Source organism: Balaenoptera ricei, chromosome 2, assembly GCF_028023285.1.
Source record: "Balaenoptera ricei isolate mBalRic1 chromosome 2, mBalRic1.hap2, whole genome shotgun sequence".
Taxonomy (NCBI): Eukaryota; Metazoa; Chordata; class Mammalia; order Artiodactyla; family Balaenopteridae; genus Balaenoptera; species Balaenoptera ricei.
This window is the reverse complement of record NC_082640.1, coordinates 187077661-187100578: the sequence shown is the minus strand read 5'-3', so window position 1 is coordinate 187100578 and position 22918 is coordinate 187077661.

The following is a 22918-nucleotide window of genomic DNA, read 5'->3' as shown; positions in this document are numbered from 1 at the left end:
TCCACACCAAGCAATTCTCCAATTTTCTGTGGACATCAACTGGGTGTCCTACAATTTAATTCAGTTTCGACACTCCCTGGAGTTGGTGCTGACCCTACAGGTTAGGGGCTCAGTCCCACAAGACTGCCCCCAATTCAGACGCCAGGCTAATCACAACTCCAGGCCACCCGTACTTCTGGTCAACCAGCCACACATCAGGGGTTCCTATGACTCTGTACTTGGGTTGGATAATTCACTAGAATAGTTCACAGGATTCAGAGACACTTTACTTTCATTTACTAGTTCATTATACAGGACATTACAAAGGACTCAAATGAACAGCCAGATGAAGAGGTGCCTAGGATGAGGTCTGGAAGGATTCTGAGTGTGGGAGTTTCTGTCCCCTCAGAGTGTGGGGTGCAACACTACCCCCCCCCAGCACATGGTTGTGGTCACCAACCAGGAAACTCTCTGAATCCCATTGTTTAGGGATTTTATAGAGGCCCCCTTACGGAGGCATGATTGATTAAATCATTGACCATTGGTGATTAACTCAATCCCCAGCCCCCATGGGCTCCATGGTGTTCAGGTGGGGGTGGGATTGGAAGGGCCCCCTCTCTGATCACACAGCTGGTCCCTCTGGCCACCAGCCCCCATCCTGAAGCCTTCTAGTGGCTCAGCAAGGGTCACCGCATTAGCATAAGCTCAGGTGTGGTTGAAAGGGCTTATTATGAGTAACAAAAGATGCTCCTCCCACATCAGCACTCAGGAAATTGAGGGTTTTAGGAGCTCCCTGCCAGGAACCAGGAACAAGGACTAAATATATATTTCTTATTTTATCACCATTTCACGCTGTCACAGCCAAGAGGAGCCTGAGGAGACTCGATGACTAGATGTTATGTGGAATCCTGGATGGGATCCTGGGACAGAAAAAGACCTTAGGGGAGAACTCAGGAAATCTTAATCAAGTATGAACTTTAGTAAATACTGATATATCCATGCTGGTTCATTAATTTTGGCAGGAGTACTGCACTAATGTAAGATGTGAACAACAGGGAAGCGTGGATTGCATGAGGACGCTCTGTACTGTCTTCTCAATTTTTCTGTCAACCTAAAACTGTTCTAAAAACGAGTCTTCTTTAAAAATTATAAACAACATGCTTTTTGCCAGTGGGTGAAGTCTCTGAAGAATGAGGGGCAGCCCTCACAGAGGCATTTTGCCTGAAATGTGTTGATCTGATAATAACAGAAGGCATTCAAAGGTCTGTATTTAGAATTCCAGTGTCAAGAAAAAACACACATCTCGTCTTCCATGGAGCTGAAACGTTAGTACAACCCATTGTTCACATGTGTTAATTCCAGGATGTAAAAGTCATGCCTGTCCTTTGGCTGAGAAATGGCATGTTTAAGTGTGGGTGGCCTGGAGTGGCTCAATGTCATGGGTCAGGCCCCCCCTACTCCTTGGCAGGAATCCAGGGGGCTACATGCAGAGACCCCCGTCCTCCAAGCCGTGTAGGAAAGATCTGGAATCAGAGAGGCTCGGCCATGGCCTGGCCTCCCAAACCTCCGAGGGTGCATTTCCTCTCCCCTTACAAAACTGGAATAATGGTTTTGTTTTGTTAAGAAAGGTGTGTGAACTAAAATATTGCCTGCCGTATCAGTGAAAAAAGGACGTTGCAGCCATCAAGCCATCACATTACAGCCACCTGGATGGTGAGCCCTGAGGGAACTCAGGATGGAGAGAAATGGGCTGCCCACTGCCCAGCCCATCTAGCAGTCAGCCGCTGTGGCCACCCCTGACTGTGCCCCCAGAAGAGACTCAGGATAGGAAGCACAGGGTGCTGGCCCCAGGTAGCTGAGGTGCACATCGAAGGAGTGCTTTCAGTGAGCCCAGATGCTTGCATCTTCCCATACAGAGAAAAGGGCTAAAGTCCTTAACTTGAGATATCTGGTTTTCTTTTATTAACAGTAATCTTTTGATGTTCTACCTGGTCTTTTGTTGCAAAAAAAAAACCCAAAAAAACAAAAACTCCTATGTATCTTGGATTCCCCCACCCCTTGCCTCTTCGGAACAGTTTTCTCAGCATTATCTGAGACGCTGTGTCCCTGGGCTTGAGTTCTCAGATTTGTCCAATGAATAAAACATAACTCCCAACTTTTAGGTTGTGCATTTTTTTTAGTCAACAGGCGTATCCTCATTGTTAAAAAGTTGAGTAATAGAGGAAACTAAAAACATGTTCTGAGCTCCCTTTCCAGATAATCAGCTTTGTTCAAAGTTTGTTCAGTATCGTAAAGGACAACTCTCTACATGGATGGAGTGAGACATGAATAGAATTACAAATCGTGGGATCATAATTTATAAGAAAAAGCATTGCGTGTCATGGGTTTGCATTTAACAAAACTAAACCAAAGTGAAAACTGAAGGAATGACCGACCTAGGACAAAGTTTTCATCATCCCCCGAGACCACGGCACCAGGAGCTCCTCCTGGAATGATTGTGAAAATCTAACGTGGGCCATTATGTTTCCTTAAACCAAGTGCCTCAAGTTTAGAAGTTACTTCTTGACTCCCAACCCTGCCCACCATCCCTAAGTTTATTAATTTAACTTTATCTTTTTTACATGATCAAATCTGTAGCTTTAACTTCTGCTCCTGACATGGGGTCTCCAATGTGACAGTAACACATCCTCTGAAAGCTCACCCAGGCTTTTGCGGTGGCTTCCGCATCCTTGACTTCTATCACCTTTCAGCCCTTTGTCGTCCGGATTTTGTCCCCTGGAGGTGAAGAGGGCTCATGGGCTGGCTGACCACATCCTTCTTTGTCCAACCTGGAGCACTTCTTCTCTTTAGACTCCTTATTTGGAAATAATTTCAAACTTGTGAAAAAGTTGCAAAAATAAAAATAGTACAAGGAACAGCTATACACCCTTCACCCAGATTCACCTGTTATTTAGTCCATCTGCTTTATCATTTGATCTTTCTCACATGCTCCCTTAAGCTTTCTGAACAATTTGGGGGTGAGTTACACATAAGGTGACCCTTTGAAATATTTCACTGTGTTTCCTAAGAACAGGGGTATTCTCTTACACAACCTCACATGGTCACAACTTCATAAATTTACATCAATATGTTTATCTAATGCACCATCCATATTCCAATTTTATCAGTTGATACCATCACATCCTTTATAGCACCCTTACCCTCTCACACTTGACCACTTTGGGGAGCAAAAATGTGTGCTATTAACAATTATGCTGGACCACAGGGATCCAGAGCTGCCCCAGGCTCTCCAAGATTCCCGCTGTTCTCCTATCGTGGGTCCTGTCTATGCTGTAAGCTCTCATATACAGAGAGTTTCTTTTGCCTTTATTCTTAAAGATAGATTGGAAAAATCCTTGGGTCATACGTTTTTGTTCTCAGAACCTTGCAGCTACTGCCCCCTGATATTTAAATGATGGTTCCTATGATCATTTTTGTATCCTTGAAATTTAATAACTACAGGAGAATGTCCCCAGGACACATGCTCCTTTGAACTACAGATTCAAGCTTAAGGGAAGGAACACGTGTTTTGTTACATTCTAGAGTATTTTTTCTGTCCTGTGTGTTTTGTTCTCTTCGGGAACATCAATTATGCATGTGTTAGATCTTCTTGGTTTGAATTCTGTCCCTACCATTCTTTCAATTATTTTTACACTGTAGATATTTTCACTTGATTTTGTGTGATTTCCTCAAGCTCAAACCCTCTGTCTTTAAAGGTATTTCCGGTTGTGTTTAGTTTTCTCTTCTTTCAGATGTGGCTCTTGTCTCCACAATGATTCTCTATCCCGTCCTTTTCTGAGCTTGGATGCTCACGGCTTCTGTTACATTTATCGTCTCCTCTTTGAAACCACACGTGTCTTCCTTGAGCCCCTCCCCCTCAGGGAGATCAGGTTGTCTTGAAGCAATAGAAGCCTTTTGGTCTCAATGTCCCTATGTTTCTTGGGGTAATTCTTCTTGTGGATATTCTTCATCAGTCTTTTATACAAGATCCTTTTTATCTTAATGTGTTTTTTTAAATAATTTTTTTCTTTTTTAAAAAATTTTATTTATTTTTGGCTGCGTTGGGTCTTCATTGCTGTGCGCAGGCTTTCTCTAGTTGAGGCAAGTGGGGGTTACTCTTCGTTGTGGTGCGCAGGCTTCTCATTGCAGTGGCCTCTCTTGTTGTGGAGCACAGGTTCTAGGTGCGTGGGCTTCAGTAGTTGTGGCACACGGGCTCAGTAGTTGTGGCTCATGGGCTCTAGAGCACAGGCTCAGTAGCTGTGGCTGATGGGCTCTAGAGCGCAGGCTCAGTAGTTGTGGCACACGGGCTTAGTTGCTCCATGGCATGTGGGATCTTCCTGGACCAGGGCTCGAACTTGTGTCCCCTGCATTAGACGGATTCTTAACCACTGCGCCACCAGGGAAGCCCTTATCTTATGTTTTGAAGTATTCATGTACAGGTGTGACGTTGCTTCCATTGTAATAACTCTTCTGTAACACAAATGGGTTTTCTGTGAAGTGTGTGTTGACACTCAGCTGGCCAAGCTGCACTCAGCCTGGTTTTCCCAAACACCCTCTCCCATCACCTTTCTTTCCCCATAGACATACTCCCCTTCAGCCTTCAGTTTGGGCAGGTGACTCAGATGCACTCAGGTGACAGCCCCTGCTATGGTCTGCAGGTTTGTGTCCCTCACATTCATATGTTGAAATCCTAACCCTCAAAGGTGATGGTGTGAGGAGGTGAGCCTTTGGGCGATGCTTAAGTCATGAGGATGGAGCCCTCATAAATGGGATTAGTGCCCTTATAAAAGGCTCCTGAGGGCTCCCCAGCCCCTTCTGCCAAGTGAGGACGTGAGGAGTCTGCCACCCAAAAGAGGCCCTAACCCAGCCACACTGGCACCCTGATCTCAGACGTCCAGCCTCCAGGCTGTGAGGAATAAATTCCTGTTGTTTATAAGGCACCCAGTTTATGGTATTTTGTTATAGCAGCCTGAACGGACTAAGCCAGCCCTTATGCAGTCAGTGGATGGCCATTATTATTAACATCTTCAGTGTCTTCCAGAGTTTCTTCAGGCAATCATAAGCGCACCTGAATATATTTTATTTCCCCGTTTTGATGCAAGAGGCAGACCACTGTACTCCTTTGCATGCGTTGTTCAATTTGCCATCAGAAGCTACGCTGCAGTGGCCGGCCTTCTGCATCTGCTGCTATGCATGTTCAGAACTGTATTTATAGATGGCATTTCCCAAATGGCCATTTGCCAGGTTGCCCTCCACAGGGGCTGCCCCCGTGTGCTCACACCAGCAGCTTCAGGAGTGCCTCGCCCAGGCAGGGCTACCACGCTGGATCTTAACGTGGAGCACATTGGTTTAAATCGAAGTGAGATGCACGTATGTTAAGTGTACAGTTTGAGGAGTGTGACAAATGCATCTCTGGTATCACCCACACCTGTGAAGACACTGAAGACGCCCCCCACTCCCCGGAGAGATGCTCCCGTCCCTTCCCATTCAGCCTCCCCCACCCGGAGGCAACTGCGGTTCTAGACCTTTCACTGTGACCGTTCCATCTGGCTGGATGGAGTCACCAAAGATTCCTTTGTGTCACAGCCGCCTGTGAGGCTCAGACGCGTCCTTTACGGGCACTTCGTGCCTCTGCTTTGCTCATGGACCACTCGCTGTACGGATGGCCCACAGGGTGTTTATCCACTCCCCTGCTGATGGATGTTGGGGCAGTTTCCTTTTCGGCCATGAGCGTTCATAGGCGGATCTGTGTGTAGACATGTTTGTTTCTCCTGGGAGAGGAGTGGCGGTCACAGAGGTGCGTGCTGCCTTAGCGGGGCCGCCAGGTGACATCCCAGTGAGTGTGCCCTTTAACCACCTCCCCCCCGCCCCTTGCTGCCCTTGATACCCTGTCCATCAACTGTGCCACGTTGCCCCACGTTCTCACCACCACTTTGTGTCCTGGGTCCCTTCACTCTGGCTGTTCAGTTGGTCTGTGCAGGTGTGTCAGGTACCTGGGTCTCCTTTCACCTGGTCACCTGTAGCTGTTGTCTCTTGTGAGATGGACATTTTAAAGGAATAAGCCCTTTTCACTTTTTTTTTTTTTTCCAGTTTGCTTTTTTTTTTTTTTTAAAGAAATTCACGTTCTTTTATTTATTTATTTATGACTGTGTTGAGTCTTCGTTTCTGTGCGAGGGCTTTCTCTAGTTGCGGCAAGTGGGGACCACTCTTCATCGTGGTGCGCGGGCCTCTCACCGTCGCGGCCTCTCTTGTTGCGGAGCACAGGCTCCAGACGCGCAGGCTCAGTAATTGTGGCTCACGGGCCCAGTTGCTCCGTGGCATGTGGGATCTTCCCAGACCAGGGCTCGAACCCGTGTCCCCTGCATTGGCAGGCAGATTCTCAACCACTGCGCCACCAGGGAAGCCCCCTTTTCACTTTTTTAAAAATAAGAATGCTCTTCCTTTTGGGTTTGTCTGAGAGTCGCTGTGGAGGGGGTGAGCTCACTGGAGACGGGAGCGGGGGGAGATCGTGGGTGGCGCACGGCCACTGTGGGACGGTCACACGTGGGCGAGGCACCATCGCTGGGTCGTGGGGTGTTTTGAACCGGGCTCATCAGCTGCATGAGGACACAGAGAAGCGAGGGAGCAGATTCACCAGGGGCTGGGGTGTTCCCAGCTGGGAATGTGAAGGAACAAGGCAGCAGAGATCGTGGAGCTGGAGAGGCCTCCCTGGAGCCCCAGCGGGTGGGCGGGAAGCGGGGCGGGCTGAGAGCAGCGGCACACACTGACCTTGGGGGCTCTCGGCCCCTTGACCTGTCTGCTCACTGCCAAGCCCACACCTGGACGTTGCCATCATCCTGGACTAAGGTCCAGAGCCCCACACGGGTGCCTGGGATGACGCAGAGCCTGGGCTGGGGTGGGCGTGGCTGGTAGGTCAGGGGACATGAAGGTTTGGGGTTTTCCACCACCCCTCGCCCCACCCCTTGGACTTAGGGTTTTGAGGGGGGTTTGGTCCTCCCGGCTCCCCAGCACTTGAGATGAGACCATCCTGGATCCAATGACAAGGGTCCTTATAACACGCGGAGGACAGACTCACAAAAGAGGTCGTGTGGGGATGGAGGGACCTGGCCACAAGCCCAGGGACGCCTGGAGCCACCAGAAGCTGGAAGAGGCAGGAAGGACCCTCCCCTCCAGCCTTCGGAGGGAGGCTGGCCTTGCTGACACCTTGATTTTGGACTTCTGGCCTCAGAGCGGCAAGAGGATGAATGTGTGCTGTTGGGAGCCCCGCGGTGAACAGTCATTTCCTGCGGGGCCCAGGGGCCGGCACAGAGCAGCAGCGGGTGCCCGGCTCCGCCTCCTGTTCACAGTTAGGGGTTCACGGAAGGGACCCCACCACACCTGTGCCAAGGCAGCCTCCGGGCTCTGGGTTCCAAGGGCGACAGGGAGCCCCCGGGCTGCTGTGAAGGTGGTGGCCGTGCACACACCATGCGGGGGAAGGTGCCCGGCTGCCCAGGAGGCCCGCAGAGCCTGGTGCGCCCGCGTGGCGCTGTCGAAGCGGCCGCCACAGGCCCCACGGCCGGCTTTCAAGCCTGGGCTGCTTTGTTTCCTACGGGACTCAGCTGCTCTGAGGCAACAGCTTGAAGCTGTTTGCATGTTTGTGCTGTTGGTACACCGCCCTCATTCCCTGCATAGCTGGCCTGCCACCCTCCCCGCCCCCCGGGGAGGCCCAGCAGGTGCCGCCATCAGCGGAAAATGGCTTTCGCCGCAACAGCTGCGCTCAGGTATTCCCCGACCTGGTGTTTACCGGGAGGGGAGGACGGAGACTGGACAGTTCCAGCCCTGCCTCCCGCCAGCCTTGACCCGGGCAAGCCCGGAACCTCTGAGCCTCTCCCGGCTCCCCAGCGCTCGAGATGAGACCATCTGGAGCCTCCTCTGGGCTCCCACACGGGGGTGACAAGAACAGGGCTTGGCCCAGTGGCCGCAGCAGCCCCGGCAAGTTGCACGCGTGAGGTGGTGTCGACCCTCCCAGGCGCCCGGGACCACAGGACAGGAGTGCAGCCCCTCCTCACAGGCAATCGTGACCCCCTAAGGGTGTGACCCATCCCCCTGACACACCTTCCAGACCACATCCCTGTTCCCCCACCCGAGGGGCAGTGATCCCGGGCCAGCTGAGAGGTGGGGCGCAGAGCCGTCCAGTGACTTTCCCGCCGTCCCTGGGCTACGACTGGGGACCCCAGGGCTGGCACAGAGGCTCTGCCCACCACAGCCCCCAGGGAAAGGCCAGTCATCCTTGTCATTCTGTTCTCACCCAGCCCTCAAGGAGGGGTTAAGAATCAGAGAGCTGGTCTTACCAGAAAGTGATCCCGTAGCCGTGACCGGACTGGCATCGTGGGGTCACTGGCTGACACAGAGCCCTGACCCAGGCCTCGGCCATCACCGAGCGAGCTGGCAGCCCTCTGGGCCAAGCCGCTCTTTGCAGACCCCTTTCCCCCCAAGTGGAGCTGGTGAGCCTGTAGGTCCTGGGACCACCAGAGCGGGCCTCCCTAGGGCCAGCCAATCAGAGGCTCCTACAGACAATGGGGAATGACCACCAGAACCCCTGGGAACACGCAGATGGCCAGGCCAGGTCTCCTCCCAGCCAATCCGACAGGCCCATGCAAATGAGGCACTGTGATGTCACGAGTCTCCACCCCAGCAGCCCTTGAGAAAGGAGGGGGTGGTGATGGAGAAGTAGGTCCTGCGGGGGGCGGAGGGGCCAGGCCCACACACAACCTGCCCACCTGGGTTCACCAGGATGCTGTGCCCGGCTGGACCTTCGGGGTGAGGAACTGGGCCTGGTCCCAGCGGGAGAGCGCGTGTTACTAGAGCGGGTTCCCTGCTATGGCTGGAGCCTCTTCTGCTCCCCGCCTCTCGCCTCTCAGTGCAGGGGACTGAGGGCACCCCGGACAAGTCCAGAAAAGGGACCGGTAAAGGCCCCAGCCCTGTCTCCCTCTGGGAGGCCACCTGGAGAAGGTGGGGGGCGTAAAAGTGGGGGGGCCGGTAGAGAGGGCGGGCGGAGACTTGTGGCCTGGAGGCCTCAGTGAGGAACTCAGGCGCAGATGGGACCTCGCCCAGAGGGAAGATTTATCCTCTCAAAACACGGCAGCAGCCTGAGGAGAGAAGGGCCTCAGCCAGGGAGGGGGTGAGATGGCTGGGGCCGGGCCGGGACCCTCTGGCGCTGGTGGGGCTGGGCCTTCACTGCTCTGAGGAGATAAGGCAGAGCGGCCCAGTCGTCCTCTGAGAATGACCCAAGGATGCTCCGTTTTGTCTGGCCCAGCAGTCTGGCTCCAAACGCCTGCCCTGAGGATACGTCCCGTTCCCGCGACTCTCCCTAAAAACTCTGCCTCGAGAGGCAGGGCTCGGGGACCTCGAGAGCTGCAGGCGTAGTGTTCTGACTCTGCAGCTCTGGCCGGAGATTCAAGAGGCTCTGCAAACCCCAAATTAGATGAAAACAAGCAGAACAAACAAAATCTCCTGGGTAAATTATATTAAAACGCAGAAAACAAGAGACAAGGAGAAACTCGCTGAAGTCCCTGGAAGAGACAGATAATCTGTTAAAAAGCAGCAAATACCCACCACTGGCTTCTCCACAGAGACGCTGGAGCCCAGAAGACAACGAGATGTTATCTTGAAAGGACGGAGGGGAACAACTCAAAATTGAATTCTCCCTGCGGAAAATACTCTGCATGAATACAGGTGAATAAAACACATTTTCAGACAAATTTGCCATCAGCCGTCCTTCGCTAAGAGAAACACTAAAGGGAATTCTCAGGGCAGAAGGAAACTGAGTCCGAAAGGAAGGTGAGTCGGGATCCGGGTGCCGCTCAGAGCTGCCTTCGCCCCACTGTTTGAGGACGGCAATGTTCCGTAAAAACGACTTACTGGGTAGAAAGGGGGTTGCTGCTGAGGGGCGGGGGGAGAAGTCTACAGTGAAACAGCAGGGACAGGCGGTGCCTCCCAGGGGAAGGGGCAGATGGGGGGGGCGCCTCCCCTCGCCCCGGCTGAGAGCAAGGCCTCCAGGAGGGGGTGTGGCTGTACCGCCCGAGAAAGGGGCCCCGGGGGTGGTGCCTCAGCTGGGAATCGGGCTGGTTTCTGCTGTTTGCTCATTACGCTGGGTCTAAGTCGGGGAGGCAGTGCTGGTCCCTCCTCCCCACACTCCTCCCCACGCTGGCCACTTGAAGCCAGCACAGGGGCGGCTGGGCCAGGGCTGATGGATTCACATGCGCAGGGTGGGATTTCCGGCCTGGTTGTTAAGAGCCTCCTCTGCAGTGGATGCCCTTTGCTGGGCAACCTTCACAGCCTGTGTCCTTCGAGAGGTTCCACACACGTGTCTCTTTCCCAGGCTTCCTGGTCACTAATCCTCCAGTTCTGTTCCTCCAGGTCCCCGACCATGCAGCCAATCTGGTAGCAGCTGCCCGTAACTCAGTGTAGATCTGGACCTTTGGATGCCTCTCTCATATATAGCCCAAACATACTGCTCCAAGTTCTGCCACCCGGAGAAGGTTCCTTCGCTGTGTCCGGGGCCACCCTGAGTGGGGCTGCAGCTCTGTCTGCTTGTGGACGGTACCAGCAAATCATGCAGACCCGTCTGTAAACCGGGCTCAGCTTTTGTCCCCCTCCATCAGCGGGTTGTAAGGAACGTCCCAGGGTGCCATCGGCAGAACCAAGGAGGTCATGCGGCTGAAGTCTGCGCGGAAGGGGGTCTGAGCCCCTAACGCACCCCCTCGCTCACAAACCCCAGACCTGCCGGAGCGCGGCTCTTACGCACCGTTCCTAGTTGGCGCTGGCTGCCTGACCAGGATCTGCCCTACGGCCGGGTGGGTCAGGCATCTCCTGATGTCTCATGGTGAGGTCCGCCCAGCAAATCAGAAGCTATTTCTCAAAAGGAGAGGAGTTACCTGCAGAAGAGGGGATGGATGTGCTCCGAAATCCTCCACTGCTGCGCCGTGGTTCTCCGGTTGGTGTTTGCCAGAGACCGCGTGCAGCGCCCCTACGGCTACGAGCACTCAGGGATGTTGGATTATCCGCGTCACAGGGTCATGGGACAGAGCAGCCAGTGCTGCATCCTGGACCTGCTGCGTCCTTGTCTCTCGCTCCTGGTCCCACCGACACTACAGCCTTGCAGGCGACGCTCTCGGTAGAGGAGAGCAGCGCCTTCAAACTGATGGTGTGAGGCACAGCGTGCCGTATTCCACCTTGGAGGGAACGTCTTGGAGCCTCCAGACACTTCACTGACACGGCCCTGAGGTTCTGTGGGGTTTATTGCCTATCTTCCTAAGGCATTTAGAGCTCTTCCCACTTCCTGGTCGGATGCAGTCGGCATGACACCATCCGCGTGGTGGGCCAGTGATGCTCTGTGAGGGGGGACATCTCCGGTCCTGTCGCGGCAGAGCAGAGAATGGATGCGGTCCTGGGGCGAGGCGGTGAGTGCTCACCACCGGCCCTGCCAGGTAAAACCGCGCTCTGGTCAGCCTTTCAAATTGCTGGGGAGAAAAAGACATTACCAGGTCAACAGTGGCATCCCAAGTGTGAGGGGCTATGCCTGTTTGCTCCGGTAAAGGTACGGTGAACACTCACGGGGCAGCAGGTGCGAGGGATGGACCATCTGAGTGAGTTTACAGAGGTGCACGGTCTTTCTTCAGGATCCGTCAGCGTCTGCACGGGCCGTACGCGTGAATGAAGCGTGTTGGGGGGCGTTAGGCATGTTGCTGCTGCTGCTTTCAAGCCTTTGATGAGGCACTAATCTCCGCAGTCCCTCCAGGGACGTGGCGTTTCTTCTGATCTCCGTCTGGATGGAGACGAAGTGGCGGGGTTCCCACTCAGCCCCTCCCGCCACACTGAGGAAGGAATAATGGAATCGCTGTAATGACCGCCTGCCCATGGGTCAGAGAACGAATATGGGGATTTTGCCTGTTGCCAAGTACATCGACCCCAACAAGCCGTGCCGGACCCGGGAAATAACCCAAGGGTGGCTGCGTGGACAGCTTACCGCTGGGTCAGCCCCGAGCCGCTTCCCCGCCAATTACCTGACCGCTGCCAGTTCTCTCCTCGACTGCCGGGCTGAGGTCACGTCTTGGGCTCCCAGAATTATTGTCGGTTCAGAGCCGGTGTTCAAAAGGCTGAGTATTTAGTTCCTGCAGTTCAGTTACTCCAGCAAATGGTGGCAGGTCCCTTGGGAAAGGTTTGGGGCGTATGTGCAGTGGGTTCTTGCAGGAGCTGCCTTCAGGGACCTTGGGGCTGTGACCTGACCTCGGCATAGGAACGGGTTCAAGACTAGTAAGGATGGTCCAGTGTCAAGCGATCTCAGAGTGACCCAGGGGTCCTCATGACAAGCTTCTGGGTCCCAATCTTTTCTAATCACTGCTGAACATTTAACAATAAACTTGGCAAGACTGGATTCAACTGATGTCGTAATTCAGCAAGCTGCAAAAGTAGATTTTATGATTTTGATTTACAGAAAAATTGTGAAGACAGTACATAGGGTTCCCATGGACCCCACATTCATTTTCCCTTACATCAACATCTTACAGCAATGGGGTGCGTCTGTTACAATTAATAAGCCAGTATGGATACACTGTTATTAACCCAAGTCCACACTTTATTCAGATTCCTGAGCTTTCCCTCATGCTTCTCTCCTGCTCCGGGATCCCACCCAGGACACTCCATCACAGCTACACTGTCTCCTTAGGCTCCTCTTGGCTGCGACACTTTCTTAGGTTTCCCTTGTTCTGGTGACTTGCCAGTGTTGAGAACAGCTCAGGTGTCCTGTGGGATGCTCCTCAGGTGGGGTTTGGCTGATGTTTTTCTCATGATTAGACTGAGGGATCGAGTGCTTTTTTGGGGAGGAAAAGCCCAGAAGTGAAGCGCCTTCTCATGACATCACATTGGTCACCATGACGTGGCACAGCATGTGACACGTGGTGAGTGGCATGGTCAGGTTTCTCAGTGGGAAGTGACTCCCCTACCTCCTGTTCACACTGTCCTGTGGGAGGGGTCCCTGGGCTGCCCACATCTCAGGACGGGGAGCTGGGCTCTACCTCAGGTGGGTATTTAGAGTCTTCTCCTTGTCCCAGTTTATGTATGTGATCATTTTGATATCAATAGGACTTTATGGAGATTTTATACTTTGGGTTAAAATCCAGCACTGTATTCAGTTACTCATGTTTTTCCAGCTTTGCCCACTGGGAGCTCTTCGATGACTCCTGTGTCCCTTTGCCATGCCCCACCTGTGTGTGTGTGTGTGTGTGTGTGTGTGTGATGTGTGTGGTGTGTGTGTGTGTGTGTGTGTGATGTGTGTGGTGTGTGTGTGTGTGAGATGTGTGTGTGTGTGGTGTGTGTGTGTGTGTGTGTGTGCGGTGAGCATCTCCTTGCTCTCAGGCGCTACAAGACGTTCTGTTCCAATTCCCAGCAGTATCAGCCCAATGGCTGCGAGGATGAAGAACTCTTCTCAGGCTGTTTTTCACCCCAGGGCCTGAACTGAGGGTTAAGAACCCTTGCTTGTGATTTTCTTTCTCCAGCTGCCCCGGGCGTCACACCCCGGTCCCGCCGGGCACATTACTGCCCTCGGAGTCAGGTGCGGCAGCCTCCGGCTCCCTCCTGGAGGGTGGCATCCCAGAATAACCAGAAGCACGTTTCCTCTGCGTGTCTGAGCTGCAGCCTTGAGGGGCACAGCCCCACGTGACCACCTGGGGAGAGGTCCAGGTCTGTTCACTGAAGACAGCAGGTCCCAGAACTCTGGGGAGAACAGGACTTTACTCTGAAGGTTCTGACCAAGGGGCTGAGATTCAGCGACACCAAACCCCCAGTGGGTGTGAGATGTTGCACATGTGGGTTTTCAAAGGAAATATCTGAAAACCGGTTCCGGGCTCTACCGACTCAGGCACCGCAACACAAGGAATGCCAGGGGGTCCAGGGTGGAGTCCGCTGGAGTCCCAGCCCTGTGTTCCTTGATGAGAGACGGGCCGGGGTGGAGGGGGCCCCAGTGGGCTCGCCTGGCCTTGAGCTGGGTCCCTGGGTTTGGGAGACCGGGACATGGGGGCTGACTACCCCCCAAGTAGGCTGGGGGCAGAGGAGCTGGCCCACCTCGCAGAGAAGAGGCTCCCGGCTGGGAAAGTAAGACCCCCGATCCCCGCAGGTGAGGCGGGGGAGTGTGGATGTCCCCCCAAGCCGCCGTGGCCCGTCAGGAGACAGGGGTAGGCCCTCCTGGCAGAGGCGGGACTTAGGCCGCTGGAGGAGGGGCGCGGGGTGAGGAGGCGCAGGGAAGACAGCAAGATCTGCCGTCCCCAGGCCCGGGGTGCTGGTCGTCAGCCAGCGCTACAATCTGAGGGTGTGTTCACGATGAAAGCGGCCGGGGGCCACCTGCACGAGGGAGCAGTAACGTCTTGAGACACCGGGGTTTTCCCTTGGGGAGGAGGAAGGCCGCCCACCGTGCACGCGCGCAGGTGGCGGTGCAACGACGCGGCTGCGCCTGGATAAGCCCCGCGCGGGGGGCGTGTTTACTACGCGGTTACGCCCCGCCCCCCGCCGAACCGCTTCTTGAAACCAACCGACGAGAAAGACGAAGCCGCCCCCCTGGGTGCATGTACAGCCCGGGAAGGAGAAAGGGTGGCGGGGGGCGCGCGCGTTACCCCATGGGGCGCAGGGGAGGGCGCGGGGCGGGAGGCTGCTTTCTCCTCTCCACCTCGCTCGTTCCCATTGTTGCAGGAGCACGTGTTCTTCCACGTGGAGAGCTGGACTCTACCCTCAACCCCAACCGCGAAGGCTGCCCTCACGCGCACACCCGGGGCTCCATCCTCCCGCAGCCTGCGGGGCGGACCCGACACGCACACCTCACAGCCCGCCCTCGGCTCCCGGCTTCGCTTGGTACGGTGACGGCCCCCAAGTGAGGAAGCGCTGGGCTCTGGTTCCAGGACCCACTGTCTCTGGGGTTCCCACCCGCCTCTGTTTCTTCGTGGGGTGTCACCTTTTCCATCTCGATATCCAGGAAGGTCCTCAGTGCTTCTCTCCTCGTTCCTGCCTTTCCCCGAGGGCACTGCTCCCTGGCCCTCTAGGACCACCCATTCCCTCCACCTGACCCAACTCCGCCTCCTCTGCCTCTCTCCCCTCATGGTCCCCCCCTTCCTGCTCCTCCAGCGGCGTTTGGTACATTCACAGTGTCGTACAACTGCCACCACTATCCAGCTCCAAACCAGTACTGACACCCCGTAAAGAAACGCCCTACCCATTAAGCGGTCCCTCCCCCTCCCCCAGTCCCTGGGGACCCCCAGCCCCTTTTCTGTCTGTGGATTTGCCTGTCCTAGATTTCTCGTATAAGTGGAGTCACACAATATGTGGACTGTTGTGTCTGGCTTCTTGCAGCATGATGTCCTCGAGGTTCATCCACAATGCAGCATGTGCCAGAATTTCCTCCCTTTTTATGGCTGAATAATATTCCCTTGTATGGATAGACCATGGTCTCTTGACTGATCTGTCCAATGATGGATATTTGGGTCAGAGGGAGCGTCTTAAAGCACAGCATTCGGTAAAGCCTCTCTTGGTTAAAACCTTCCAGGGCATGGCAAGATCCACAAGATCCTGTGTAGTCCCCCTTGGGGACCCCTGGGGACCCTCCTACACCCCCGGCCCAGTCCTCTCGGGCTCCACGCCCACTGCCATCTTCCTGTCCCTGCAACTCACATGCTCTGTGCCGCCTCCATTTCCCACACGCTCCTCCGCCCTTTCCCCCGACAGGGTTGTCCTCTTCCTCTGAGTCCCCATCTGAACGTCACTTCAGGGTATGGCGCCCCCCTGCCCCAGCCACACTGTGCCCGCCACACGCACCGACTGTGGACCCTGTCGAAGCCCAGCCGCGTGGCCGACTTCCCCGCTCTCCTGCCTCCGCAGCCCTGAGCCCATCAGGGGGAGCGACAGCCCGGCGGGTCTTGGCATCCCCCCAGCGTGCTCTGCCAGGGTGCCTGGCACAGGGCGGGCGTCCACCGTGGGGTGTGTGCGTTCCTGGAGGGTGGTGTCTGGGAACGCACGAGGGACGTCAGGTAGCAGAGCTTTATCACGGCCGCGCTGCTCCTACTTGGCATCTGATCTAAGCTGGCATCTGGTATCAACTACTAAGTTTCTATCCAGTTGGCCTGTGCACATAATTGGTCTATACCCACCCCAGAGAATATGACATATTTTTATTTTTAAAAAATCAATAAATCATTTCCGGGGCTGTCACCAGCAATTATGCGACTGCATTAACCCCCTGACTGCCAAGAGGGTGATGTTTTCACCCCTTAATCTCAAGTCCCTGGAGCACAGGGCTAGGTAGCCGCTTTGGGTGGGAGCTGATGTACTGAATTTCTGGACGACCCTCGAGGGCTGAGGCCCTTCTGCTCAGAGGTGGCCGCCAGCCACTGTATCTGTGTGAACCTGGTCCAGGCTGGACAGCCACCAGGGGCTGGTGGTCCCAAGACCCATCTGAAACCCCCGGATTCTTGCTCCTGGGGATGAAGAGATGCTGCACGACCAAAGTCCACCAAAGCCTTGCTGCTGTGAGGGGTTGTGGTGGACCACGGGGGGTAGTTCAGCCTCCGTCAGCCGGGTCCTGCACCATCGCCACCTTCTCCAAAACATCTGGCTTCTTAGGGCCCGCTGAGTCCCTGGTCCTCCCATCCTGTGAGACTCCGCACAAGCCCCTCCTCCCTGGAGGCCTTCCAGAACGTTCCAGCCCCGGATTCTTTCTTGGCCCCAGCACCCTTGTGCTTTGGCGAGCGTGCCGCAGCTCAGGGTGCTCGCTCCTAGACGCTCGCTCTCAGCAGCGGCGAGGGTTTTCTTTTGGCCACGCCTCCTCCCCAGGCCTGGCGGGGTGTCAGGGCCCCTGAGCCAACTAATGCCTGGGGGACGGTCTGAACATGTGCCCACCGCGCCCACTCCCAGTTAGCTGCCCTGGAGGGCAGAGTTATCACAGGAGAAGACCGTCCCCCTACCACGCATCTTTGGCTTTGAAACACGGTAGATGTTTTGGCAACAGATTTGCCTTCTTAATTATGTCTCTCAGGCTGGTATTTCAATCAGTTTGCGTTCCCTGAGCATATGCCAGCTTCCAGAATATATCCATCTCTGAGGGTGGCTGGAGACTGCCCCTCCCACGCCTTAGCCCTTGTCCCTGTGGGCCTGGAGGAGGCCGAAGCCACCCCAGCCAGGTCCCCTGTCTCCGTCCTCCATCCCCGTGGTGCCTGGCCCTGTACAGAGCGCAGGGGGTGCCCCGCCCCTTGGCCTGGCGTTCAAGGCCCCACCATCTGGCTCAGGTTGTCTCCCCGCTCCGCACACGACCGGCCTCCCCACCATCATGATGCCCCCGCAGTGCTCTTCTCAGCCACCCAACACCTGTCTGCTTCCTGTGCTTTGATTTCTTTTGATCTTTTTCCCCTGACATCCTCGGCTCCCCGAGGGCCCCTGAGAGCCCCCAGTGCCTGGAGCTGACCTGCGGTCCCCCTGGCAGACCTCCTGCTGGCCTGGACCGGGTGGCGGGCGATTGATCCATACACCACAACCCTGGGGGAGGAAGCTGGGCTGAGTCTTCCCGGATCTTGCACGGAGTCCACTGTCCCATGTTCTGGGCAAGAACAGTTGACGAGGGTCCGAGTGGGGCCTGACCTGCTCCAGCCCGGGCGCCCACCTCAGACACAGACTCTCCACCACGGTGTGGACGTCAGGAAATACTGTTTCCTGAGTTGGAAATGGCTCTGCTCGTTTAAATACATTGAACACAAATGCCAGTCAGGGGAACACAGGATAAATGTGGGCTCATCCAGTAACCGCCCTAACTGACATGGGTCTGTTTTCACACTCACATTTCAGAAAAGTGCCTGGAAAGACCTGGAAGGTGTTCATCAAACCCAGAGCAGAAATACCTCTGGGGAAGACCTGGGGCTGGGAGACTCTCACGTTGAAATACTAAGCCTGTTTCATGTGTTATTTTTATATTTTAAAATAAATACTGTTGAAACAAACACAACTTCAAAAGCAACACGTTAAAATAAAGTCTCGTTAGTCAACGCTGCTGTGTCCCTTTGCACCCTGGGACCTGCACACAGTGTGGAGGCCGGATGCGAGGGCGGCCCGGCCCCTCTGGCGGCTGGATTCCGTGCCCACCGACCCCAGCTGCACAAGTGCATTTATTCCTCTGTCCACCGCGTCCGGGGCCCCCGCCCCCTGGGTGCCAGGCTGTGGACTGCATCCTGGGGGTAGGGGGTGTAGGGGGGGGTGGGTCTGAGTACCACGTGGTGACACGCACCGGGCTGGGGTGCTGGAGCTGAGCGATGGGGCCGGGAACGTGCAGAGCAGGGGGAGGGGGAGGGTCTGGTGGCCTCGCCAGGTGCGGGCCGGGGCGCCAGCTGCCTCTGCTGGCTGGGCCCGGCTCCTTCTCACCACGCAGTGGAATCGGCTGCACAGGCACCAGCCAAGGTCTTGGCTGGGCGCAGAGCTGGTGGTGCCAGACCCAGCTCGGAGCCAGGAGCCCCTGGCAAGGCCCGCAGGACATATTGAGCCCTAAACACGCAGACGGCAGCCTGCGCAGATGGGCCTCTGCTTGCCAGAGGAAACGGTGGTGGAATGTGAGGTGTGGGGCGTCCAACCCCCCAGCCGCCCTGCCCCTCCCCTGCCTCCTGGGGGGCTCTGGAGCAGCCTCAGAGACGCCCTGCAATGTCCTCTCCCCCGGGCGGCACTTTTTGGGGACCCTCTGCCTTCTCCCCACCCTCCCGTGCCTGTCATTTGTCCAAAACAATCGGTCCCTACATTTGAGCCCCTGAATCAAATCTCTTTTGCAATTTGTCAAATGCAGAGGAGCCAGCAGAAGGGAAAGGAAGTCATTTGATTCTATTATGTGGAAATTAGCCTGAAACAGAGGCTGTTCGCCCGTTTGAGCAATTTCTCTCCATTTGTTTCGGGAGAAAATTGCCTGTGCGTCCTCAGCTGGCCTGAGCCGGCTCCTCTCCCCAGGCCGGGAGGGACGGAGGCCGCAGCCATCAGCAGAGGTGGGAGATCAGGGGCTTCCCGCTGCTGCCCGTGAAAGGGCCCGGGCCGGTGGGAAGGGACAGGCCCACCCAGTCCCTGTCTGCCACGGAGACTGTCGCCATGGCTCTTGGATGGCCAGGAGCTGGGTTCCCTGCAGGATGGGCCCTGCCAGGCTCCCGCGTGGAGAGGTCTCAGGTGGGCGGAGGGTGGGAGGAGGGAAGCTGCACCCGAGGGGACCCTGGGGGGGACAGGAGTGCTGGAGGTGGGGCTGGAGGGGCAGGGACTCCAGAGGGAGGGTCCAGCTAGAGGCACAGAGAGGCTGTGTGTTTGGAAAAGGTCAGAAGTTGGGTAAGACCAGGATGCGGAGGCCCATGCGCATTCTATACCCTTCGGGGGCGGGGGGACAGCCACCCACCCTGGGGCCCAGCCCGACGCTGCTGCAGGGGGCACGGAGTCTGGGGGGGAGGCGCGAGGAGTGATGTGCTGCAGGCCGCCGCCCCGCCCGGGCCTCCTGTGGCCAGACTCCGGGCAGATGCTGTGTGTGTGCGCTGCCCGGGGCCCCTGCCCCAGTGCTGGGGAGGTACTCCTCAGTCCCCGGTTACGGAGGGGACTGAGCTTCAGCCACGGGCCACCGAGTGGGCGCACTAATTCACACTCAGGTCCCGCTGACCCCCAAGCCCACCACCCAAGGGATCTGAGCAAAGGCACGGGGTGCAGCTGGGCCATCGGGGGCACTGTCGAGAGTCGGGGCGGAGACTCAGGGCCAGAAGACCCAGGTGGAGTCAGAGACCAACCCCTGTACTTGGCCCTGTCCACGGGGAGGGGTAACCCTTCCACACCACGGCCATATCCTTTTTGGGGGCCGTCTTGTTTTTTTATGAAATGAAATTTAAGTGAAGTGCAATGCACAGATCTCAAGGGTCCGTTTTGACAAATACGTGCACGCGTGGGACCAGCTCCCCAGTCAAGCTGCAGGCCGCCTCCGTCTCCCAGAAGTGGGCTGCTCCACCCACAGGCCACCAATGCTCTGATTTTGTTAGTTTGGTTTTGCCTGTACCGGATCTCAAGTAAATGGAATTATACGGCGTGCATCCTATTTCTGGCTTCTTTCATTTAACGTAACGTTTTTGAGAGCTACTCATGTAGTTTCTTCTATTTTATTATTGAGTAGTGTTCCATTTTATTCCAAAATGCACTGATGCTTTTTCCTGTTGATGCACATTTGGGTAGTTTCCGGTGTTGACTATTACAAATAAAGCTGCTGCCTTCTTGTGCAAGTATATCTGGGGACATAAATTTTCATTTCTTTTGGGTCAATACCCAGGCATGGAGTGGCCAGGCCATAGGGTAGGTGTGTGTTTACGTACGAGATCGCCAAACTCTTTTCCGAGTGGCTCACTGTGTTGCAGCCACACAGCAGTGTGTCAGGGTCTGGTTCCCCACAGGATCCCGAACGTCTGGCCTTATTAATCCAGGGGGCAAAAGTCCTAACTCCTTGAGGTTTTAATGTACATTTCTCTAATGAATAATCATATTGAAGAACATCCTTTCACGTGCTTACAGGCCATTTGTCTATTTTCTTCTGTGAAGCATCTGTTCATGTCTTTTGCAGCTTTTTGTTGGATTTTCCTTTTTTTTCTTTCAGTTTTATTGAGATACGACTTAGATGTAGCGCCAGGTGAGTTTAAGGTGTAGAGACTTACATGTACCGTGAAATCTTTGCCACAATAATTAGTTAACATCCGTCTCCTCATAGAGTTATAAACAATGTTTTTTCTCTGTGATGAGAGCTTTTAGGATCTATTCTCTTAGCAAGTTTCAAAGACACCACGCGGCAGTGCTAACTGTGGTCACCGTTCTGGACACCTCACCCCCAGGACTTATTTATCTTACAACTGGAAATTTGTACCTTTTGACTGCCTTCTGCTTGTCTTTTTATTTTTGCTTTGAAATAATAATTCTGTACATATTCTGGACATAAGATGCATGTGTGTGTGTGTATGTATAGATACCCACATTTTTTTTTCTCCTAGTCTGTGCCTTTCTGTTTTCTTTTCTTTTTCTTTCCTTTTTTCCTTTTTCTTTCCTTTCCTTTCCTTTCTTTTCCTTCCTTTCCTTTCCTTTTTCTTAAGACCAAAGGAACTCTTTGAATGGGTGGTGGGGAGACACAATTTATATGCATGAAATTATCGGGAAGGGAGCAGGTAATTCAAACCAACATATAGGAAACGTTAACTTGTGTTCTGGGTGCTCAAAGCTTAGCGGGGTCGTTGAGCGGAGCTCTTGGAGGAGCCGGGCTGGGGCTGGACTTTGACAGATAGTGCATCAGGCAGAGACTTGTCCAGCCGCAAGTGACGGAAACTCAGCAAAATGGTGTTTAAACAAATTGTTTTTTTTTTTTTCCTTACGGAACAGCAAGCTCCGGGTTCTTGGGTTGAGGTCTTTTCTTTGCTTGTGATAGGAAGCGGCTGCTTACTTAGGTCACTAGGGCCTTGTTACAGCAGAAAAATAAAGGAGGGAGCAGGAAGGAAAAGGTAAAGGTGAAGGTGAAGGGGCATACCCTTGAGTCCAGAAAAACCTGGCCAGCAACGCCCCGTGGGCTTGCACTTTCCTATGAATGGCCACAGCTGTGTTACATGGATTAGACATTTCTTTCTTTTTTTAATTGAGGCTTAATTGACATATTATGTTAGTTTCAAGTGTACCACGTAATAATTCGATAAACTTTTGTTTCTCTCAATGATGTCTTGAAGACACAAAGTTTTCAATTGTGATGAAATTCCATCTGTCATTGTTCCTTTTCTATGCCAGTGTCTTCTGTATCCTCTCCAAGGACGTTTTGTTTACCCCAATGTTGCAAAGGTTTTCTCCCCCAAGTCCTTCTATACATCACCTAGTCTGTGATCTGTGATCCACCTTAATTGTTGTATACGGCACGAGGAAGGGGTTTATTTCCCATACGTTTATCCAGTTGTTGAGAAGACTTTCCTTTGTTCATTGAATTGCCTCGGAGCCTTCGTCAAAAATCAGTGGGCCATATATTTGTGGGTCTGGTTCTGGAGTCTGTCTGGTTCCATTACGTACATCCATCCCTTCACTGGTGCCTCACTGCCTCGATTTCGGTGGCTTTATCAGGTGGTGTGGGTCTAACTCTGTCTTTTCCAAGACGGGTTTTCTTTTTCCAGATCCTTGGCACTTCCAGATACGTTTTTAGAATCCATCTGTGAATGTCTATCAAAAAGCCTGCTGGGATTCTGATGAAGATCGCACCGAGTCTGCGGGCCCATTTGAGGTGATTGGACATCTTAGCCGCACTACCCCCGCTCCCACACCCACACAGCTGTCCCTCCTCCTTGCAGGCTGCTTTTCTTCCGTCTCTCCCAGAGATGTTTCTGGGGTGGGTCTGGACCTGCTCATTTCAGAGTTAGGGAACGGTGCGGGCAGAGTGTCAGGCTGTCACCTGGAAGGTGAGGAACCCGGCCCAGGCGGGCTCTGGGCAGTGGAGACAGCCCCTTGGCTTCTGTTCAGGGCCGATGGGGCTCAGGCTCCTCCAACTGACCCATAGACTCACATGACCTTCATCAGAACCCCAACAGGCTTTTTGATAGAAGTTCGTAGATGATTCTAAAACTTATCTGGACGTGCTAAGGCTCTGGAAAAGGAAAAGCTCTTGGTGATGCTGAGACACACGCGTTTCCATGGGGGCTGCCCTCCTCCCACCCTTGGAACGTTCCAAGTTATCCTTTATTGGAGGAGGAAAGGGGAAGAAAGGGGTCCCACAGGACCCCAAACCTGGCATCCCTGAAAGGCGCCAGCACCCAACCCTGCTCTCTGCTTTTGCCCTCGGGGTTTGGTTACATGTTGACAAAGGCTCTCAGAAAGTTGAGCA